General features: G+C 42.4%; 1 protein-coding gene across 1 annotated transcript in view; it reads right to left on the bottom strand.

The window, feature by feature from the left end:
* LOC134532165 (inactive ubiquitin carboxyl-terminal hydrolase MINDY-4B) overlaps positions 1-22,255 on the bottom strand; it is a 54,428-nt gene extending 32,173 nt beyond the window's left edge. Inside the window, exon 1 of the mRNA XM_063368541.1 lies at positions 22,170-22,255. The gene's annotated coding sequence lies outside the window, so the exon portion shown is untranslated. The remainder of the gene's footprint in view (positions 1-22,169) is intronic.
* Between the last annotated feature and the right edge of the window lie 494 nt (positions 22,256-22,749).

Raw genomic sequence — 22,749 nt, forward strand, 5'->3', positions numbered from 1 at the left:
TATTTGATAATACACGCCATTACTGGTTAACTCTGATGTGTTAGAGAAACCTCAACAACAGACAAAGCGATGAATAAAAAAACACAGTTTGAAAGTACAGAAGAAATATTACTTTTATTACTTACTTCTTGTGTTTTTTTTTGTAATGTAAATTGTGTATAGAGAAAGGATTATATGTTATTTATAAAACGTTTGTCTGTGAAGAGTTGTGAGAATAGAATAAAATAAGACGGTATTCAACATTTTGTTAAGAAAATAAATGTTGGGAAAATAAATTCAACGATTGTGTGGTGAAATGTTAAATGTTAGTGTGGCATCAGGACTGAATATATGCATTAATGTACTTTCACAAGATGAAGATAAATATTATTAATGAAAATAGTTATAGTTAGATTGTATAAATTGTTGGTACATGCTCCCATTGTTAACATTTGGTTCAGAAAATAGTCTTCTGGGATCTCGACTCAGATTGTGCTCGTACTCGTAGGAACTAGGCCTGGCGAATCAAGAGCTAGATCAGCCGACGAGCTGTGGCCTGGGACCGCGCGGTGCTGCCTACCTGCCAGGGGTCGCCAGGTCTGCTCGGGGTCGCAGGTCTGCTCGCACTGCCTCTTGCCGCCGGCTCTGCTCCTCATATCATGCGGCCCGCCCATAAACAAGCTCGTCTTATGGCCGCCACGGGCCGGGGGGGGGGGTGCCTCCCCCTCCCTCCCCTCCCCCCCCCCCCCGCTGCGTGACTGCAGCTGCACCAACCGGCGGGCTGCAGCGACGCGGCGGGGGCTCGCTTCTTCAGGCGCCTGATGAGAAGTATCCCATCAATAGGGACACCTGTATTTCGCGATTTCATTTCGTGTCAAGGTATTTCACAAAACACTGTAGCTTTTTCTAAGAGTCATGGCAAATTGTGAGGGTGCATCAGTACGGTGACCACATCTCATTGGCCCCGTCAAGAGCGGGACGACACCTCTCACCGACCTCAGCCAATAACCACAGGAGAAAAGCTACAGTATTTTGTGAAATACCTTGACACGAAACGTATTCGCGAAATACAGGTGTCCCTACCTATCAATCACTACAGCAAATAGCTTTGTCTGTTCCTCGAGAACTAACAAGAGGAACAATAACGGACTTAAGAGAAACCATATGTACGTAAGAGGTGCGAACGAGTGTTGTACAATGCCCACCATGAGCCCATGGTCACTCGTGGAGCAGAGACTTGGACCGCAGACAAGAGGGATGCTGGGGAGATCAGAGCAATAGGAGTGAAGCTTATGAGGAGTGTGTTGGCTGTCACGAGGCGAGACAGGATCAGGAAGCAGATAGTGCAAGCAAGGGCAGGAGTGCAGTATGAGATGGTATGGCCATGTCAAGAGAATGGGAAAAGAGAGGCTGCCTAGGACACAGGAAGAAGACCCCAAGAAAGACCAAGGAGCAGATGGGAAGAGCATACTGTTAAAGGAGTGCTGGAGATATGAAAATATTGGAATAAAGTGAAGAATGAGGAATGGTGGAAGGACAGAGGAAGATGGGAGGCATTGTACTTTGCTGACCCGGCAATAGGCTGGAAGCAATTAATGATGATATTGATGATGATGTCTAGTTTGCTTCTTTGATTGTTTGTATTTTTTTGATTGTGTATATGTTGTATCTACCTACCTTATAAGTTCAACTGTTGGTAGGCATGGTAAAATTATAAATGAAATAAATAATGTAAATAATGGATAAATATTGAAAAACAATAATTAAAATGGGTTTATAAAACCGAGGTTTCGCCTTACATATATATAAAAAGTGTGCTATGATTTTTTTTTCAATATAACAAATGTTTTATTAAAAACATTCAATTTATTAAAAACCAGCTCACTATCATGAAGTTCCATTTGGTACACTAACACGTATGGCATGTGCCCTAAGTTGCATAAAAGTGACTGTATATGGGTTTATGTTCATACACGTGGGTCCGCCATCTTCTCCATGTATTTATCTAGGGTAAGTAATCAGACACCTGTTATGCTATCTATTGGATTGTAGAGACAACCAAGGGCGTATTCAAAGGGAAGAGGGTGGGGTGGGGGGGATATGTACGTCCCCTCTCCAAAATCCTAAAAATTCTAAAAAAAAAATCTTATCAATTGAAACAATTTGAAACCAAACAGCAGGTAAAGTGGAAGATCGTTGAGTGGTGCGCGCGCATTGTAAAAATTCTCTCTTAACTTTTTTTTTGCATAACACGCTTAAAGAATGAAAACTTAAACAAAAAATGCTTTGAAATATTTATCGTCTCTAAAAAAAGTGGTTGTGGTTGTGGTGCGATGCAGTGTTCCAAAAGTGCATCCCCGCCGCACACGCAGTCTCGAGGTGGCAGACTTGGGCAGTGAAGGGAGACCTGCGTGTCGCCGGCTGCAGGATGGAACTTGCCTCGCGGCGAGCAGGGGCAGGCGGTGTCTTGCAGATGCGCGATACCAAGTTGTGCGGAGCGCCTGTGTGTCTGGAGGGCATAACTCGAGGAGCGGCGGGCATGTCGTGACCTGCCCCAGTGCCTCAGCGCGGTGTGTGGGTGCGCAGTGCTGGCACCTGCTGGCGTGAGCTCGCATGACGAGTCCCTGCAGCTACACGACCCTCCCTCCCCCCGCTGCAAACTTGGTCCGCCAGGGGCGCCGCGAGCCACCCGCTCCTGCCGTGACGCAACACTCGTCATCTATATAAATAAAATAATAATCACTGCTATACAATAAAGCTGACCACAGTTTTCTGTTTTTTTGAAGTTATAATTCTTTAGGTGCGTTATGAAAAATGATGAGAGTGAATTTCTACGATGCGCCCGCGTCATGCGACGAAATTTTCACAGGATGAAAAAAAGCTGCATACAAATAACAAGTGTGTGTGTGTCTATATATATATGTGTGTGTGTGTAAAAACGAAGATCATGAAAAAATCGACATTCTCGCTAATCTCTTCAGTGAACTAACAATACATGGGTGAAGGTTCAAAAAAGCTAGAAAGTGATCAAATATTTGACTATTGGGACGACCCCAATGAATTAGTTGATCGCCTCAGAATTCTACATGCTTCGCTTAGTGTAGGAAACTATTCGCACATCAACGAAATAGTCTCCATACTTGAAGAACTGAGGGAAGCCGGCTACATACAATGAGTCGAACCGGAATCTCTCGCGAACTTCATGCTCCTGCTAGACGAAAATACCTTCGTCGCAAGGTTATAGTTCGTGGAATTGATTATTTATTCCAGGCGGACCTTGTTGAGATAATACCATATTCCCGATTGAATAAAGGTTTCAAGTACATGTTGACACTCATCTATGTTTATAACAAGTTCGCTTGGGCTAGACATGTAATATCAAAGACTGCAACTGAAGTAGCCAAGGCCATGGACAATATTTTGCGGGAAGGATGTGTACCATCACACCTGCAAACGGACCTCGGGAAAGAATTCTACAATACAACCTTCAAGGCTTTGATGAATAAGTATGGCATCAAACACTACTCTACATTTAGTAACGTCAAAGCCTCCGTTGTCGAAAGGATTAACAGAACTTTGCGTTACAAGATGTTGCGACAGTTCACGGCTAACGGAAATTACAAGTGGCTTGACATCTTGCCGAAACTAATAAGCGAGTATAATTCCGCAGTGCATTCTACCACGAAAATGAAGCCAAAGGACGTAAAGGACAATCGCCTACTTCGAACAGTGTTTTCCAACACGAAGAAGAAAGATCCACGAAAGCTTAAAGCTAACGTCGGTGACATTGTGCGAATCTCCAAACAGAAAGGTATCTTCGAGAAAGGTTTCACTGCGAACTGGAGTCCTAAACTTTTTCATGTAACACATGTTCGTGAATCGGAGCCTAGGACCTACTACCTCGAAGATTTGGGCCACAAACCTATCCATGGCGGCTTCTATGCCGAAGAGATTCAGCCTACGTTGTATCCCGATACGTACTTGGTGGAGAAGATTATAAAACGTAGAAATGGACGATCCTACGTCAAGTGGTGGGGCTTTCCACCTCGCTTTAATACGTGGGTGGCAGATGCAGAAATCGAGAAATCCACAAGACTTTAGTAATTTGTCTGTGTTTTTGTTGTACTTTTAGTGGTGTAGAATTTTTTTTTGAAGAACTTGCGGTGTTTTATTTCTCGAACCTGTCACTTTTGTGGTATTTTTTTAAATTAAAGTTGTTTTGTATCGCCCAGGGATCGAACCAAGGACAGGAATAGATCGAATCAATCAGTATATTGATTAAAAATTTATTTTATGAATTTTTGGAATTTTTTTCATTAAAATCGGATAATAAATAAAGATTTTCAAGATGGTGTCTGTAACGATAAATGATACAGTGGTGACAATTCAAAATGTCGGGTGTGTTGTAAGATGTTTTTAATACTTTTTATTGAGAATTTTTTAAATATATTAATAAATTACTGGTTCACCATCGCCGGTAATCGAACCGAGGACCGAAATCGTTTAAATAACTAAAAATTTGAAGTAGGCAATTTTTAAAATATTTTTTGAAATTTTTTCGGAATTTGTAGCATAAAAATTATAGATTTTCAAGATGGCGACCGTAACGATCATTGCAACAGTTACGTCTTAATACAAGGCAGTGGTTCTGTCTCGAACAGGTGATGATATTATTACTTCAAATTAAAAAAAAAATTACAAGTCCGAATATTCATGTTATTTTTATAATATACCTTATTTAATTCTCGGTCTGGTAAATGTCTCGATGGCCGTGCGGTTAAAGGCGTATGTTTTCCAACCTGGAGATCGTAGTAGCGATGGTTCTGTAACCGTGGTGCTGTGCTCAAAACAAAACCATAATTATTGATAATAAATGTCCGGTGGAAGCGTCAGGCTAATTATCTAAAAGAACTTGCCAGAGGGGCACAGCCCACTTACAAACACAATTTAAAATTAACCTCCCTGACAGTAGGAAAGGTTACGTGGATTGTGGTTTGAAGTAGCAGCAAATGAAAACACTCGTATGGTTTGGTTTCATTAGAGGCTTTTACTGTTGATTAGTAGTTTAGTATCTTGTCATTGATAGGTTTCTTACATTAGAAAATATCTTACGGCATTACAGCCATTACAAACAAAACTGCTAACAATGTCAGATTCTTATTTTTGATACATTACATTGAGTAACTAACGAATAAAAGAAAGAAGAAAGAGGGGCCGGGGGGGGGGGGGAACACCATTTCATACTATGCTATGTTCAACTGTTTAGGAACATTGAGCTCGCAGGCTCATAAAACAAATATATGTGTTTAAAATACAATATTTTATAATAATATGGAAAACGTCCTAAAACTGGCGGAGTTATAAACTGTTCTTCACTTCTTTTTGAGGGGTGCCGAAAGATGGAGGGAGACTCCGTTATAGAGGCTCACGAGTTACATGTTGAGGTGCAAAATGTGGCGCCGGAACTGGGCCGCCATCTTGAACTGGTCTGGGGTCCTTGAAGTACTCTGGGATTCTGGAACCCTCTGGGATTCTGGAACCCTGCCTGTAACCAATAATCCACCTGGATTAGCTTGGTTAGCAGGCAGTTTATGACGGGCGAAGTTAAGCCCAAAAAAAAGGCAACCTAACAGGTTTGTGTGGGACGAAGTGCAGCTTACCTTAGCTGGCAGGGTGAAGTAGATAGTGGCTGTCCCTGGGGGTGATCCGGGGATGCGCGGCACGGGAGCTCGCGGTAGCCATAGAAGAAATAGCTATGGCGAAAACCAAAGAAAACTAAAGTTAAACTTGACTATTTGGGCAGCTACTAAGAAAAACTAAAAAAAAATCTAGGCGACATGGCCTGGCTCAGAAACAACTACATTATTGCCGAAAGCGGATCACGATAGCTGCTGGTCGTTACTGCGACTTGTTGCAAAGATGCGCGCTGGACGAGAGCTGCCCTCAAAATCCCTGAAAATGGCGCCGGGACGCTAACTTAAACTTTAGTCCCGTCGTCTGTTCCTCTGGAGGAGGGGATCGGGAACCCCGAAGTGCTCCGAAGGGCTCCGAAAGAAAAAAAAAAGGGCTCCAGCGACCTATCGACTGAGTGTGAGGTCGACTGTTTCTCCTGGTGGGGATAGGGTGGTCAGTAGTGTGCTCTCGCTCTCAGCTGGTTCGTCCTTTCGTCGATAGATGGTGTAGGCATGCAGGTCGGAGTCTCGCAGAGACCATCGCGGCACTTGATGGCCGCCATTTTGCAAGTGGGGGGGGGGGATTTTGGCCTTGAGAGGGGACATTGCCGCGGCTGGCCGATGACCGCTGTGGACCAGGATGGGGTGGGGGGTATGTCCGGTGAATGACCTGCCCTGGGAGAATTCGCCGGCCAGACGTCGGGACGTGCGGCGGAACTTGAAAAAAGGACACCAAAACGTGTTAGATACCGCAAACTTCAGCACACCTCCGAGAAGGGGTGGGGGTGACCATGGGAAGCTTAGGGCGGCTACTTTCGTCACGCGTAGCGCTAAACTCGTGACGAAACGCGACGGCCAGTGGATACCGTTGCTGATGATAGTCCTGTAGTCGGCTAGACCCAGCAAATTTGGTGGGAAACGGTGGTGAGAGCACTATGCTGCTCAACAAGGTAACCTGCCGGTACACTTGACCGAACAAGTTTGGATGGGGCGAAAGCGTAAAATTAAAGTTATAAAAAAATTTAAAATTTTGTAAAACCAAAAAAATAAAAAAAATCGTGCCTAAAGTAGCACTGATTCGGCACATACTCCCCCGCTTGAATGCGGAGCATATAGGGAAAAAAATAAACTTACACTTCTTAGTAAAACTAGTACCAGGTTCGCCTGTATCTTACTACTTATAAAAAAATATTTTGATAAAATGGAAGGTGTATATAATTATTTAAATTACCCTTAACGGTGAATGATGTCATGAGGAAAGTTGATCTCAGATGTTGGGAATGGTGTCACGTGACAAAAACTCTAAATATGGGCTCTGTGAGGCGGGCCTAAAACACTGGGCCGGAACCGGAACTTGGTCAGTCGGGTGCCAGTTATGAAGGTGGGGATTTGTGTACCCCTGAAAATAATGAAAGTGGGCATGTAAACCCCTGTACAATAGTCTTTCCATAAGAAGCCGAAGGCATTGGGACTTAGCCCTGCACAGTCAGGCGATGGAGAAGACAGTCAAATTTGCTGCTTGCCCGAAGGCGAAACAGAGCCTCAGTCCCGGAGTGACACAGGACCTAAGGGTGGAATTCCCTTGGTGGAATTTTAAATGATTGGGGATGAAAAACCTCAACAGATCAACAATCCGTAGGAAAGAATGAATTTAAAAATATTAAATATTCGACAAATTAAGAAATTTCAGCGCATACCACTCTGATGTTTATTATTATTAACTAATATTTATTATTTAAAGTATTCTGAAAAAAAACGACAAATTAACGACTCTTCGCACTCAAATTTAAATTATTTAAAGAAATGTAAAATTCAATAAACCAACAATTATAAATCAAAAAGGGATAAATTATAATGGAGCGGTTAGATCTTCCATGACTGCTGATAGACTTCGCACTGCCTGAGAGGGGGTTTGAACATAGGCCGTCCAAAGATGAGTGGTGGGAATGTAACCCAAAGAACACTCGAAAATGGTCATGAGATATTTCACTCAGAGGACCTTGGTCATGGCTCGTTGGCTCAGAGGACCCTAACTTTTGCGCCGCTCGTTGGCTAGCTTGACCTAGCTCCTATTTTAGAAAAACACATAAAAGAAACCAGTTTGCCGTCTGGAAGTCACGTCGCTCTTACTTAAATAAACAATCTCATCGATAACGATGTAAAAGAAATCCAACTTTGGGGTAGAATGCAAAAGAAAAAAGAAAAATGGCTAGATGTGACAGCTTCAGTGCTCAGACTCTATGTACGTCACTGTACATCACATTTACGTGCAAGGGAAAATAAAGAAATAAACATGTACAAGTATTAACGCAAAATCAGTTCAAAAAAACACTACAAAACATTAGTCTTGCTTACTTTACGAATTATGGTTATTATTAAAAAAAAAGGAACGTAATCAGAAATTAAATATATAAAATCGTGGAACAAACTTCATGAAGATTCAAAAAATATCAGAGAGGTATTTCTGAGTAAAAAAAACATTAAAACTATTTACGTCAAGTAGCTTGTTAAAGACTGAACTTACGTATGTAAAAATTAAAAATTAAATTATCTTAAATTACCTAGCTTGTGCTAGCCTAGAAAAGGGATGCTTAAACATATCCAAATTAATTTAGTGGACCTCTCGTTGGGGGTTGAAAGTATTTCAGTACTCTCGGTGATTACCTTAAATATTAAAATGAGACTAGTCACCTCGTAGCTGCTTAATTTCTGGGGAATGCTTATTTTTATATGCGTGATTATATTATTATTATTGAGCAAAAAAAAAGGATGCCTGTTGCCCTACTACTTGTAATAAAGCAGAATTAATTACATGACCTTTGACTGTAATACTTTATAAGTCAAACACAAGGTTAATAATTAAATAGGGTCCATTTAAACCTGGTTTGAATTATTTAAAATAAATCCTTAAAATCATTTAATAAATAAAAAATATTAAATTCAAAGCTTAAATTTAAAGTACCTGTAAGCTTACAACTATTTATGTCTTTGCTATATTATGAAATGAAATTCATCCCGTTGATCTCAGATATTGGATATCGTGTAGGAACACAAAATGGGCGCTATGAGGGAGGCCGAAAAGCACTGAGGCCGAAACAAGGGAAATGCGTCCTTGGGCACTCAGTGACTAATGGGGATTGTAACCCCTGTAAATGGGTATGGTAACCCGTAACTTACAAACTAAATTTGGGAATATAACCCCTGTACATAATTGTTTCGCTGTCCATAAGAAGTCGAAGGCATTGAGTCATAGCTCTGCACAATCTGACGATGGATCAGACGAAATGATATGAATTTATGACTTGCTTAAAAAGCGAAGTACACCTCTGTCCCGGATACCTACATTTATTAACTCACATAGGCTCAATATGTTCAAGCTCTGACGGTTGATCAGACCATCAGGCTGAAGCAGAGAGACCTACGAGGGAATTTCACCCCTGAGTTAGCTCGGGTTCGAAACCCGAAAGATCAACGAATTTGGATGAAAAATGGATAATGAAAAAATTTAGATGTTTAAAATACATAGCTGTACACCACCTTATAAAGGAAATTAACACCGATCCAAAAAAATATAAAAGTTAATAAATTGTTTACTCAAAATTCATAATTACAAAAATATTATTTATCCTTTACTTAGTATTCTTAGAATAATTGGTAAATTGTTTATAGAAAACTCGACGTTAAAAAAGTTTAGTACTCTATCTTACAATAAATTCTTCACCTCATGGCTAGCGTAAAAGTATTGGGGATTCAACCCGTGTATATAAACAATTTAATTCAGTAACCTTTCCTTAAAGGCATGAGTGATTGCACCTCTCGTTGGGTGATCACGAAATAAATCTAAACAAAAGCTAGGCACATGGGTGTGTATGGTGACACAATGAAATGGTACGTCGAAGTATATTCACTTTGCTTGTGAACGATGCAATAGGATTAGAGTACTTGTTAAAATTACTTATGAGCATATTCTTATTTTATGTTACTTAATGAATGGACCCTTTTTTAGATTTATTTTATGTATTATTAAAATACTTAATCGTTAATTTTAAGATACTTAGAAATAGTAAACAATGGAAGTTTCTTAACATTAGCTAAAACAAAAGGTTTATATTATATTATTTGTATTTTTTATATTATTATAAGTTATATAAATATGTTATGTTATATTTTACGTTTCCTTAGATTAAGAAAATACTTTGCTGCTAAAATTAATGCAGTATAGATTATTTATAGTGCTTGTTTTGTGACATAAAAATTATATTATTAGGACATACAAAGCATGGGTAGTTTGTTTACAAATTAAGTGTTACGTGGGTGGAGTAGAGAAGAGTTCCGCGCGGTTGGCGGCCCTGCCATGTGGTGAAGAGATAACATGTCGGCGCGCGCAAGGCGCCGAGAGACAAAACAAAAAAATACCACGATGTCCGAAAGGACTTCTATGATGAGTTTTTTTTTACAAAGATGGCCTGGTTTACAGGCGGATGTGTTATAAAAAAACACAGATAAAGGGAGGAATTTAGACAAACTTAGTGCACTGTCGGCCGTGAGGAACAAACTAGTCCGCAACGCATTGTTTCGCTGCCGGACACGGGGGCAACGACATGACCTTGTCTCCTCCAGCCGGTGAGGCGTGTAGGGGAGGGGTGAAGAGGATGACAGGGAGAATGACACGCGCGCTGATAAAGCACGCTGCCTGAAGGACGGGGCCGCGCGGTGTCTCACCGCGCGCAAACACAGTCACAGCGGGACGTAAAATACGAGAGAATTTTAATTTAACTCACTTTGGGTGAATCAGATTGGGTGCCAGTTTTAGGACTTACAATAATACTATATATAGAAAATCTTAGTGACAAACAAAAAAAATATTTATACCAAATAAATTTAAAGCATTCTCATAAATCAAACCAAAATACAGTTAACAATTTAAGAGTAACCATATCACACAAACTGCTACCACATTGTAACCGTAACCATGCTCTGCTACCAATTTGTAACCGTGGTGCTGTGCTCAAAACAAAACCATAATTATTGATAATAAATGTCCGGTGGAAGCGTCAGGCTAATTATCTAAAAGAACTTGCCAGAGGGGCACAGCCCACTTACAAACACAATTTAAAATTAACCTCCCTGACAGTAGGAAAGGTTACGTGGATTGTGGTTTGAAGTAGCAGCAAATGAAAACACTCGTATGGTTTGGTTTCATTAGAGGCTTTTACTGTTGATTAGTAGTTTAGTATCTTGTCATTGATAGGTTTCTTACATTAGAAAATATCTTACGGCATTACAGCCATTACAAACAAAACTGCTAACAATGTCAGATTCTTATTTTTGATACATTACATTGAGTAACTAACGAATAAAAGAAAGAAGAAAGAGGGGCCGGGGGGGGGGGGGGAACACCATTTCATACTATGCTATGTTCAACTGTTTAGGAACATTGAGCTCGCAGGCTCATAAAACAAATATATGTGTTTAAAATACAATATTTTATAATAATATGGAAAACGTCCTAAAACTGGCGGAGTTATAAACTGTTCTTCACTTCTTTTTGAGGGGTGCCGAAAGATGGAGGGAGACTCCGTTATAGAGGCTCACGAGTTACATGTTGAGGTGCAAAATGTGGCGCCGGAACTGGGCCGCCATCTTGAACTGGTCTGGGGTCCTTGAAGTACTCTGGGATTCTGGAACCCTCTGGGATTCTGGAACCCTGCCTGTAACCAATAATCCACCTGGATTAGCTTGGTTAGCAGGCAGTTTATGACGGGCGAAGTTAAGCCCAAAAAAAAGGCAACCTAACAGGTTTGTGTGGGACGAAGTGCAGCTTACCTTAGCTGGCAGGGTGAAGTAGATAGTGGCTGTCCCTGGGGGTGATCCGGGGATGCGCGGCACGGGAGCTCGCGGTAGCCATAGAAGAAATAGCTATGGCGAAAACCAAAGAAAACTAAAGTTAAACTTGACTATTTGGGCAGCTACTAAGAAAAACTAAAAAAAAATCTAGGCGACATGGCCTGGCTCAGAAACAACTACATTATTGCCGAAAGCGGATCACGATAGCTGCTGGTCGTTACTGCGACTTGTTGCAAAGATGCGCGCTGGACGAGAGCTGCCCTCAAAATCCCTGAAAATGGCGCCGGGACGCTAACTTAAACTTTAGTCCCGTCGTCTGTTCCTCTGGAGGAGGGGATCGGGAACCCCGAAGTGCTCCGAAGGGCTCCGAAAGAAAAAAAAAAGGGCTCCAGCGACCTATCGACTGAGTGTGAGGTCGACTGTTTCTCCTGGTGGGGATAGGGTGGTCAGTAGTGTGCTCTCGCTCTCAGCTGGTTCGTCCTTTCGTCGATAGATGGTGTAGGCATGCAGGTCGGAGTCTCGCAGAGACCATCGCGGCACTTGATGGCCGCCATTTTGCAAGTGGGGGGGGGGGGATTTTGGCCTTGAGAGGGGACATTGCCGCGGCTGGCCGATGACCGCTGTGGACCAGGATGGGGTGGGGGGTATGTCCGGTGAATGACCTGCCCTGGGAGAATTCGCCGGCCAGACGTCGGGACGTGCGGCGGAACTTGAAAAAAGGACACCAAAACGTGTTAGATACCGCAAACTTCAGCACACCTCCGAGAAGGGGTGGGGGTGACCATGGGAAGCTTAGGGCGGCTACTTTCGTCACGCGTAGCGCTAAACTCGTGACGAAACGCGACGGCCAGTGGATACCGTTGCTGATGATAGTCCTGTAGTCGGCTAGACCCAGCAAATTTGGTGGGAAACGGTGGTGAGAGCACTATGCTGCTCAACAAGGTAACCTGCCGGTACACTTGACCGAACAAGTTTGGATGGGGCGAAAGCGTAAAATTAAAGTTATAAAAAAATTTAAAATTTTGTAAAACCAAAAAAATAAAAAAAATCGTGCCTAAAGTAGCACTGATTCGGCACAGTTCTAATCACAGCGCTTCCAATGTATTTTGCATAAAAAATTAAATTTAATATGTCGATAAGGACCATAATAGCTATGGTGGGTAATGGAACATCGACCTTATGTGATGAGACAGAGCGACGCTGGCGCTCTCTAGGAACAAACAGCAGAAACAATATCGACGGTATCCAAGATGGCGGCCTCCAGTGGAACAGAAAAAAAATCAAGAGCGACGCTGGTGCTCTCTAGGAACAAACAACAGAAATTAATTCGACGGCATCCAAGATGGCGGCCTCCAACGTAACAGAAAAAAATCAATATGGCCGCCAGACGAAAATTTCATCAAGAGTGAGTGGGGCACTCGATTTAATGATGGTGGATCCAAGATGGCGGATCCAATATGGTCGCAGAGGTCAAGGTAGAGGTCAAAGGTAAAGGTCAAGGTCAAATTTCAAGGTCACGGTCATCCAAGATGGCCGCCGTAACGTCACAATCCAAGATGGCGGACCGGCACCCGGCACCACACCCAAAACCCAGTGCCCGGACCGGCCAAAACATACTACTTGCAATGTTTAATGATTTTAAATTTATTTAAATATATAATACTGTTTTTAATTTTTTGTAAATATTAAAAACTAATTTTCCAGAATAGTTGCCCTTGTAAAAAAAATTAAATAAAATTCTGAAAACTGTAACTTTGAATTCCTCTAAATCTTTTTGATGACTGCTAAACAGTATTGCGATGTTTCAAGTATTATAACATACAACAATAATTCACGGTTTTGAACATTTGATACGATTAGGTTAACTTAATTTCAAACGCTGTATAATGGTGTAAATGGTTGGTTAGATTAAGTTAGCGACATTAAAACACTAAATGTTGTTCTCCGGGTAGTTAGTACTCAAAAATATCATTTTTGAAGTTTTCATTTTTTTTTATTTGAGCACCCATATTAATAAATTAAAATTTTATAGATGTTATCATGTTTCACAGTATTATTTAAGAAATGATCGAATTACAAAAAGTCAGATTTAAAGTACGTATGTTTCATTGTTAAAAGTTGTATGATCTTTCTCATGTTTAAAGAAAAGTCATTTTTCAAGATCGTTAAATCAAATATTTTTTTTTAGATTACTAAAACTTGTTTCGATTATAAATCAACTGTTTTCATAAAAAAAGTTGCAATGCTGTAACTACTCAGAGTATTTACAGTTATTATTTGTGCCATATTATTATTATTCATGTTTTATGTACATATTATTTAGTTGATATTTAAATGTAAGTGAGTTCTAACAACCCAGGACACGCTTTTTGATGTAATGTTTTAATCCAAACTCCTAGGCTTGTTTCTATTTGATCATCTACACATTTCCTTGGGATAGTATTCAGTTTTATTACAGTTCATAAACCAGGCATTATGTCATAGACAAAACAACCAAATCCACATCCCTGTCTTTGCTGTGTTGAGTCTTCTCTGTTTTTCGCCTGGGGTTGCTACAACAAGGATAGAAAAGAAAAGATGGCCGGGTACGATGGAAAAAGAATGTAATAGTCGACCATGCTAGTTTGCGTGTTCTTACATATTTCGGCGTTTTATATGGACGATGGATATTCTAAGAAGATAATTCTATCTGGTGATATGCATGGTTTGCATATTTATTAAAATTTCATCTATTCCAACCCGCCAATGTGATGTCTTGATGAATGGTTCCTGCCGAAACGACCTACAACCTGGGTCGTCGACAAGCCAACGTTTAGACAGATGATTAATCTGTCTACTATTCGGTGAGACCATTCCTATTACTTCAACTTTTCAGAAGCCGACTGGATTGGTGGAGGCCAGAACAACTATAGCCAGCCGTAGTCCATTAGTCCATTCCAGCACACGCCTTCTAGCTGCAGTCCACGAGGTAGATACCTAGGGGTCCTGAAGAAGAACTCCGAGCTCCTACCGACTGATAACCGTGTGATGTCCCTCCCCAGTGATGTTTCTACTTTATATCCTCTAGGAAAATTACCCTATAAAAATATAGCATATTTGCGATGTTGAACGGTTAAGCAAAACACTGAGTTGTTAGGAATCTCACCAACAAACACATATAGTTAATGATTTAAGTTTGTTTAAGGAATTAACATATTAGTGTCAGATTGGTTATATTATCTAATCTTTCATATATAGATTCTGTGACACCCATTCTTAAATACAATAATTCTTAACGCATATTGGTAATTTATTGTTTATACTCCATATGCTGGAATCACAATGCCCCGACGGCCCCGACACGACAGGCCCGACAAGTTCAATAGCCAATGAAATACAAGCTCGCCGTGACGTCAGCCCGACAAAATACGCACCCCGACGGCCCGCAAGGAATAGATTCTATTTCTAATTTCGTCGTGTCGGGGCCCGACAGAAAAGAAAACGGCAACGGAAAGGAAACAGCACAGAACTAAATTTCAAAAATATTTACCTACTTGGTAAATCTTTTTGCTGAAAAGTGAAATTTCGTTTTACGTGTGAGGAATTGAAAAATTTGTAGCTTGCCTTAGTCTGTTTGTATAAACATAAACAAAACAGATATCATCGTGTTTATGGTTAAAGACGTTATTTTAGAATCCATCTTTTAATTTTTCGTTTCTTTTTAATTCTTCGCACAGCTAACATCAGGAGTATTTTTCTGTCCCTCACTGACATATATTTATCTTGTTTCCTTGTAACTATAATAAACTACTCTTTGTTTTACAAATTAAATTAACCTTACTTCGTATCGCAGACGACTAAATGTTTTTTTTTTGCACTTCAACTGTCAATAATAAATAAAAGAGCCTACTTTGTTTTTAGCGCTTTCTATAATGCATTTTAATTGTGGTATTATAGCTTGGCACGATTTGCCGAAGGCCAAATTGAAAATCGTCGGGTTATTTTTGTCGTGGTATTGTGACCCTACGCTTTTCAATCTGTCGTGCTGAGATGCTGCACGACAGTTTGTCGGGCCTGTCGTGTCGGACCCGTCGGGGCATTGTGATTCCAGCTTTATAGTCACAAAGTAAAACACACTGGAAGATTACATCACAACCTTAAACATATTTTAAATGGAACCCATCATATTATTGACAAAAATTCGTATATAACTTTCTGTAAATTATCATTATCTTGAAGAGTAACTATGAAACGTGCTGGTTAAGCTACCGGGCATGCTTAGAGAAATACAGCCGTAACACCAAGCAAATGTTAAAAACTTTATCAGCATACCTTCGGAAAGTATATATGAGATTACAATGCAGATTCATTACTCTACAACAGCAATATTTCAAACGACGAGAAAAAATCTGTGCCGAGATCCCCATTGTAATGCAAGGGAATTTGAATTTTTGGCGGGCGTTCTTCAGGCCGAGCCGCTAGAATCGCTACAGTCGGGTGTCGTCAACGTTCACCATGTTAAAAGGCCCGAGTTTCGTATAGTACTGTCCTACTACAATATTTGGTATAGTAGTCTCCTGGCCATTTTAATGGGGGTGTTTGTGAGGTTATGTTCCCGTATGTATAATTTATTTTCATGACAAATTATAAATTAATACATTATTATTTAATAAATTAGAATAAAAGTGAAGCATATTTATTGATTTTCATTGTTAAATAAAATGTATCTCAATTATTTTACTAAATTAAATAAAAAATGTATACACTTGTTTATATTAATTATTAACACTGAATACTGAGTATTTATTTTTTTAACTTTTTTTAAAATGGTTCAATTTATACTTTACCAACCGTAGCTATAATATCAATCCAGTCCTAATAATATTTTATTTATATTAATTACTTGCATGCAAAATTAAAGTTAGTTTTTTATTACGCCAAGTAAGTATAACTTCTAATGCGTTTACATAAGTACATGCACCCATTTTTTTTAATAAGACAGTATAAATAAATCGATTCAATACTATTTAAAGAAAAAATAAATAAATTGTTGTTTCCAAGTATTACGCCAGGCCTGGTAACCACTTCAAATATCGGAATTTCAGTGTTTTCGGCGAAATGAGATGAGATAATATTATGTACAAAATATGAAATGTTAGACGTAAGAGAAGGTGCATCTTACTTTGCCTCATGCAAACACGTTAAATAAATAATAAACACCGAAGGAAGAGTATATGTATATTTGATGTTGCCTAGGTGATTTTACGGGGGTAATAAAAGGGTTTAAGTAGGTATTTTCGTAGTATATTGTAGTTGATAAAACTCATGTTCATGGACATTGAGACACTGCAGGTGTGTAGTGTGTGAGGATGCCGTCTTCCCTCTGAGGCCCGTAGTTCCAGCCTCGTCCCGCAGGCGGCAGCACAGTGCGATGACGTCATGTCCCTCCGCGCCAGCCAATGGCACGCTAGCACGAGGCTGGCGCAGTCCGGGGACAGCCCTACTGGCTCGTTTCTCTCGGCTGCTTCTGGCCTCATTCGACACCTACCACACTTCTCTGCATTTCTAATGGCTTCTGATCGGGTGATTTCGCTTGCTTCCTATTTTTTTCTCTCCATCATAACCTGTTTTCACTTAGGCATTTTGCGATTAATCGCTCCCAAAAATAGTTAGTAACTTTACAGTTATTCCACTCAACCAGCACCACTCAGTGTTCACTCACGAGCAATTTAAAGTGTAAATCATACTAATCGGTCTATTACTCTCGGAGTGACAGCTCTCACTGTCTTCAAGTCAGCGCTCCCCACCATCGCTCATTACGTCATCACTGCAAATGTTAACAGGGTGAGCCATACTAACGACCACCAGCAAAGTCTGCTCTATTAAGATATATTTACTTCAACTCTGTAGCTTTCATGGTTTACGAGTTTTGAGCGGTGTTGAATCCTCGGCCGAAGTGACGCCCAACCCTAGATTAAAGACATTCACATTGTTGTCGGACACTGCGTTGCGCTACGCTGTATTTCACACGAGTCTATTCCTGAAAACAAGCCAGCGAGACAGTGTCGAAGGTAAGCTCAGCTAGTGTCAAACATACCTTAGGAAGATGTGCTGAAATATTTCCAAGTTCTTAAACCATGCTGTGGATTCTAATTCGTATTGTCTTCAAAATAATCTTGGAAACCAATAATTGTGCTAGCTGCTGTCCCTGAACTATTGTTGCGCTAACGCAGCCAACAACCAGTTGCACAATTGGAGCCATTCAGCCAATTGACACCAACGAAAATATTTAGAGACATTGGAGCAATTGCAGCGGCACTGTAAATTATTTTTGTCAATTTGTACATACGGTGTTAATGTATTTATATATTTTTGACGTTTGATTAACAGTTGGTGTAATTTTACTCATTACAAAATGTATACTATATCGTGTAATTTTACACCAAATGTAAGTTGATATGCTAACAACTCAAATTTGGTGTAAAATAATGTACAGTTGACATGTAAATTAACGCTTCTTCTTATACATTTACTCACACAATATCCTAGTAAAATTTCATACACATAAAATTCTCAATGTAAAAGTGCATTTAAACATGTCATAGTTAATTATCAACGAACAAGGAACTACAAAAATACCATTTATTTTTCTATTCATACTAATAACCCATTTAATTTCCGTAAAGATATAAAAGCGGTGTTGCCATTTCTTCGTGGTGCTACTGAGCGCCACGGTAGTGAGGTTAAGAAGCTCGGCTCATAATCAGCAGGTTGTGGGTTCGATCCTCTGCTAAGTCACTCGGAATAAAAAAATTATTAATTAATCATTAAAATTGGATACAATTAATTATAAAATAACAGATACAAATATTAAAACATTTTGGAAATTAGTACAAATTAACATGTTCATTGGCAGTGGATTAATTAGGAAACTATGCAGTCAAATTTACCTAACAATAAGAAACAAAAAAAATTATGAATCGCAGGAATGCTATTATGGCTGGAGGACCCAAACGGCTAGAGGGTTCGAGGACCCAAGAACATCCCTCCCGAGAGGACCCAAGGAGATTCAGCCCAATGAAGGCCGGCCGAGATGGCTGCAGCAACAGTCGGGGGATAACCTGTTGCGGGCAATAACGGCTGGTTGAGTGCCGTGTCTCCAATATTGATTAGCGGTCCTCCTGCCCCGGGACACGCCACAAGACGGATAGCCTCCGCTAATCCCACATTCCCGAGGAGGTCTCATTCAGGAGAGGAACCCCTCCCCTCTTCAGCTGTGCAATCAGCTCGCAGTGTTACAAGTGAATCGACAAACAACACAGACAAAACTCCTTCCTTCCACATCCCTAAAAGTTAATGAAATTTTTTTCTGCCCCAGTTCCGACAATGTTTATAAATACATTTGCAACTCGCATACCGAAAGTTCGAGCACCGAGAGCTGTCACGATAAACAAAAGAGTAAATAGCAGCATTGGGAAATCCTACAGACTGTTTACCACATTTTTTAAACTCATATAGTTTTGATGAAGCTGCAGCTAAAGTTTGTAGGTCGAATTCTGTCTCACTCTGTACAGAAATATTTTAGCTGTAATGTAGATATGTTTGAGAAATCATGCATTTACTAAATAAACGTGTTTTTGCTAACTATATGTGTGTGAGAGAGAATGAGAGGGATACAGAAATAAACTGCAGTTTTAGCGAAACTTTGAGAATTAATAATGTATTATCACTTTCATGTGAAGAAGAGAGGACTGCTGGATGTATTCCGTTAAAAAGAAGTACCTTCAATAAACTTTTTGATGAATTGGAGGAGCCCTAATGGTACGGAGTTAAAACAACATCGACATCACGTGTCTGGTAATGTACTTCTCACCCAACAATTTCGGTAAGCTTTTCCGTTCAACATCGCAGTTTTATAATTGTAACTTATTTTCAGCCTGCAGGGTTATTGCTGGACTATTTAACAACTTTTGGGATTGCATGCGGAGTGCACTGAGGGAACCACAGATATGTTCCAATCAGTATTGAGATCAGTATAGCGGGTTGCATCACCGAAGGGCTTGCGTATCGCTCCTCCTGGAGCAGGAGCAGCCCGCTCGCACGACAGGCACGGCGGGTTGCCTACCCTACTGCCTGCAGGCGTCTCAGTGACTATCGCGTGACTACTGAGAGAAGCTACTAGCGCCGCGGAGTCTTAGGAGTCTGTGTAGTCTGAGTAGTCTGAGTAGTCAGGCAGCTGGCTTCCTTGGCATTTCCTTCAAACACCTGAATAGTGTCATTTTATGTTAACTGTCCAGTTAATTACTTTTATTAAGGCTTAAGTTACTCATTCATACGAGATGTATTAATCACAAAGTAATGTTCTGTTACGCATGTATTATTTATTGAACACATGCGCACGCATCTCCTATATGCCACAGCCATCTTTGATGCTGGAACCCCGCCCCCTGGATGCTGCTGCTGCTGTCTGCAACCGCGGGTCGCGGAAGGCAGCGGAAACCCACCGCGCTTCCCCTCGCCCGGTTCCCGCGGTAACGCCGCGCCGTTAGGGAAAGAAACCGTCGAGGTTCCAGTTAGGCCTGCGTCCGACTTCCATACTCGGTCCCTCTGTCATTCGCGCCTCCTGCGGTTCAGGCTTAACTCAAACTGCAGATTTGTTTCTTTCCTGGCCTATATGGTGACGATGAGATATGTTATGCTCAATATATTTACCACGGTGAGTTTACTCATTCATAAAGAGTGTCATAAATGTAGGCAATAGTTAGCTTTCGAATTTAAATAGAAAGAAAGAAAGACAAAAAAGTCTGACAGTATAAAAATCAAGTTTAATCGGGAAAGTGGAAACTATATAACATATGAAATCAGACAGCAAATTAAAATGTGTGTCAGAATGTAGAGCAGAGCGGAGCAGTGAAAGGACAGTGACAGGAGTATGAAATGTGACATGCCAGGGGCGACCAGCTACTGCACTGAGCTGCCTTCCGGCTGTCGTCACGTCACATGACCGCAGCCTCGCCGCTTGCTCCTGATTGGTCCTCGTGAGGCTGGCGTGCCCGAATGTGCGGCGTGACTGGTTGCTGCGAGAGCTCTTCGGCAGATCATTCCAGCGTCTAATTAGCTTATTGACTCCTCCAAGACAGGGCTTGCTGGGGACTGACAGGTGCTGCAGATCACTTCTCGTTCTTCCATCGGTCCTTGATTACCTCGCCGCCAGGTTATCGGTGTTGTACCACTTGGGCAGGCGCGTGTCTGGCGGCGAGGCGAGGGAACACCCTGTGGCAGCCACACCTGCCGACCCATCGACCCATCGACCCATCGACCCATCGACCCATCGACCCATCGCTGTTCTCGCACTGAGCGGTCACGGCCGAGCGCGCACAGCCCGCCAACTCACGCGAGGTCCCGCCCCATGCCAGAGCGCTTCAACACTCGCGGTGCAGCACTTGGTTGTCGCGCTGAGCAAGTACACACATGCCACGACTTGTGGGGTAGAAGTGATGTGCTGAGGGCTGTTGGGGGATCAGCACCCGTGACGGCCTGACGGCTGACGGCAGACGGAGCTGCTGACTCGCGGGCAGGCGAGGGCCGGCGGTGACCAGACTGCGGGGCTCACGGCTCTTGTCCCGCAGACACGGGGGGTCGCCCCGCTGCCGGCCTGACCCCGGGGCCAGTGCCTGAGGGAGTCGGGGCGCGGACACTAGCGCCGGCGGCGGGGTGGTCGGTCCGAGCCGGGCCTCGGCGGCTGCAGGTGGGCCGTCATGGCCCCGGAGGACACAGAGGTCACAGAGGTCACAGAGGACTCGGGGAGGTCAGGGTGGACCGGCCGCCTTCCTGCCGAGCTCCCCTGGCCCTGGTTCTCCGTGGCCCGTCGTCGCCGCTCATTGGCGGGACCCTTCTGCCCGCTGTTTGCTTTCAAGCTCTTCCCACTTGTTGGTGGAAATTAAACATTTCTTTTTTTTAGGATTTCAGGCGGAAATAAGCCCTTCACGCCCCCTTCCCTTCCTTCTCCCTTGGCATGCGCCCCTGGCACGTGACGAGACCTTCTGCATGATGTCTGAAAAAAAATTAAGGAAATTCCAGGAGAAAGTAAGAATAAAAAAATGAATAAACTTCATGAATGATAAAAACATCCGAGACAAAGGATCGCAGGACTGAGATATAATCAGTCGGGCGAATGAGACCCGAGGTGAGGTACAGCTGGAGACGTGAGGCGAGGTTGGCAGCACTTCCCCCCCCCCCCCCCCACCCACCGGCGGCCGTGGCAACGCGCGCCCGGCTGACGCCAGCAAACAACCTGCCCGCCGCCACGCCTAGCCACACCTCTGGGGTGCTTCAACTCGGCAGACTGGAGCAAACTGTCTACACGCGCCTGTACTGCGTGCAGCCTGAGCCACAGCAGCGCGGGCCTACCTGCTCATGGCAGTCCTCCAGGGCGGCTGCTCCGTGCTGGCTCAGTCCTGCTCGCCTGAGCCACAGCAGCACACAGCGGGCAGCGCGGGCCTACCTGCTCATGGCAGTCCTCCAGGGCGGCTGCTCCGTGCTGGCTCAGTCCTGCTCGCCTGAGCCACAGCAGCACACAGCGGGCAGCGCGGGCCTACCTGCTCATGGCAGTCCTCCAGGGCGGCTGCTCCGTGCTGGCTCAGTCCTGCTCGCCTGAGCCACAGCAGCACACAGCGGGCAGCGCGGGCCTACCTGCTCATGGCAGTCCTCCAGGGCGGCTGCTCCGTGCTGGCTCAGTCCTGCTCGCCCGGGACACGTCCGTGCTGACACACGCCGCCAGACCTCGTGCGCTGTGCCGCTCTGCGCATGCGCCAGACCCCGGCCACCCTCCTGCCAACACAGCTGCATCAGTCACACTAGTGGGCTGCAGCCCGACCGTGTCTGATGCTGCTTTGCATACGTACACTTCTGACTTGTTTCAGCGGAATCATAAAATAATTGACACAATAACAAAACATGAAATACAATTAAATACAAAACAAAATTATACAAATGTTCAGTATTTCTTTTTTTTTTTCAAGCAAAATCGTTTTTTATTGATTTTCTTTCTGTGAACGTTGGAGTTCTAAAAGTCTACTACTGTTCCCTCTGAGATTTTAGAGTGACAATCAATATTTGTTTTAAAACTCAGCTGCAAAGAAGATGTGCTAATATGGTTGGTATAACGGTTAGACTTTACAAGACTCTGGCCAGGAGATAAGCGCGCGGCAAGCGAACTGCGACTTCTTTGTTTCGTGCGTTTATTGAAGCCTTCGGTGTGTGTATTTTTATG

The sequence above is a fragment of the Bacillus rossius genome, chromosome 5 (genome assembly GCF_032445375.1).
Source record: "Bacillus rossius redtenbacheri isolate Brsri chromosome 5, Brsri_v3, whole genome shotgun sequence".
NCBI classification, from domain to species: Eukaryota; Metazoa; Arthropoda; class Insecta; order Phasmatodea; family Bacillidae; genus Bacillus; species Bacillus rossius.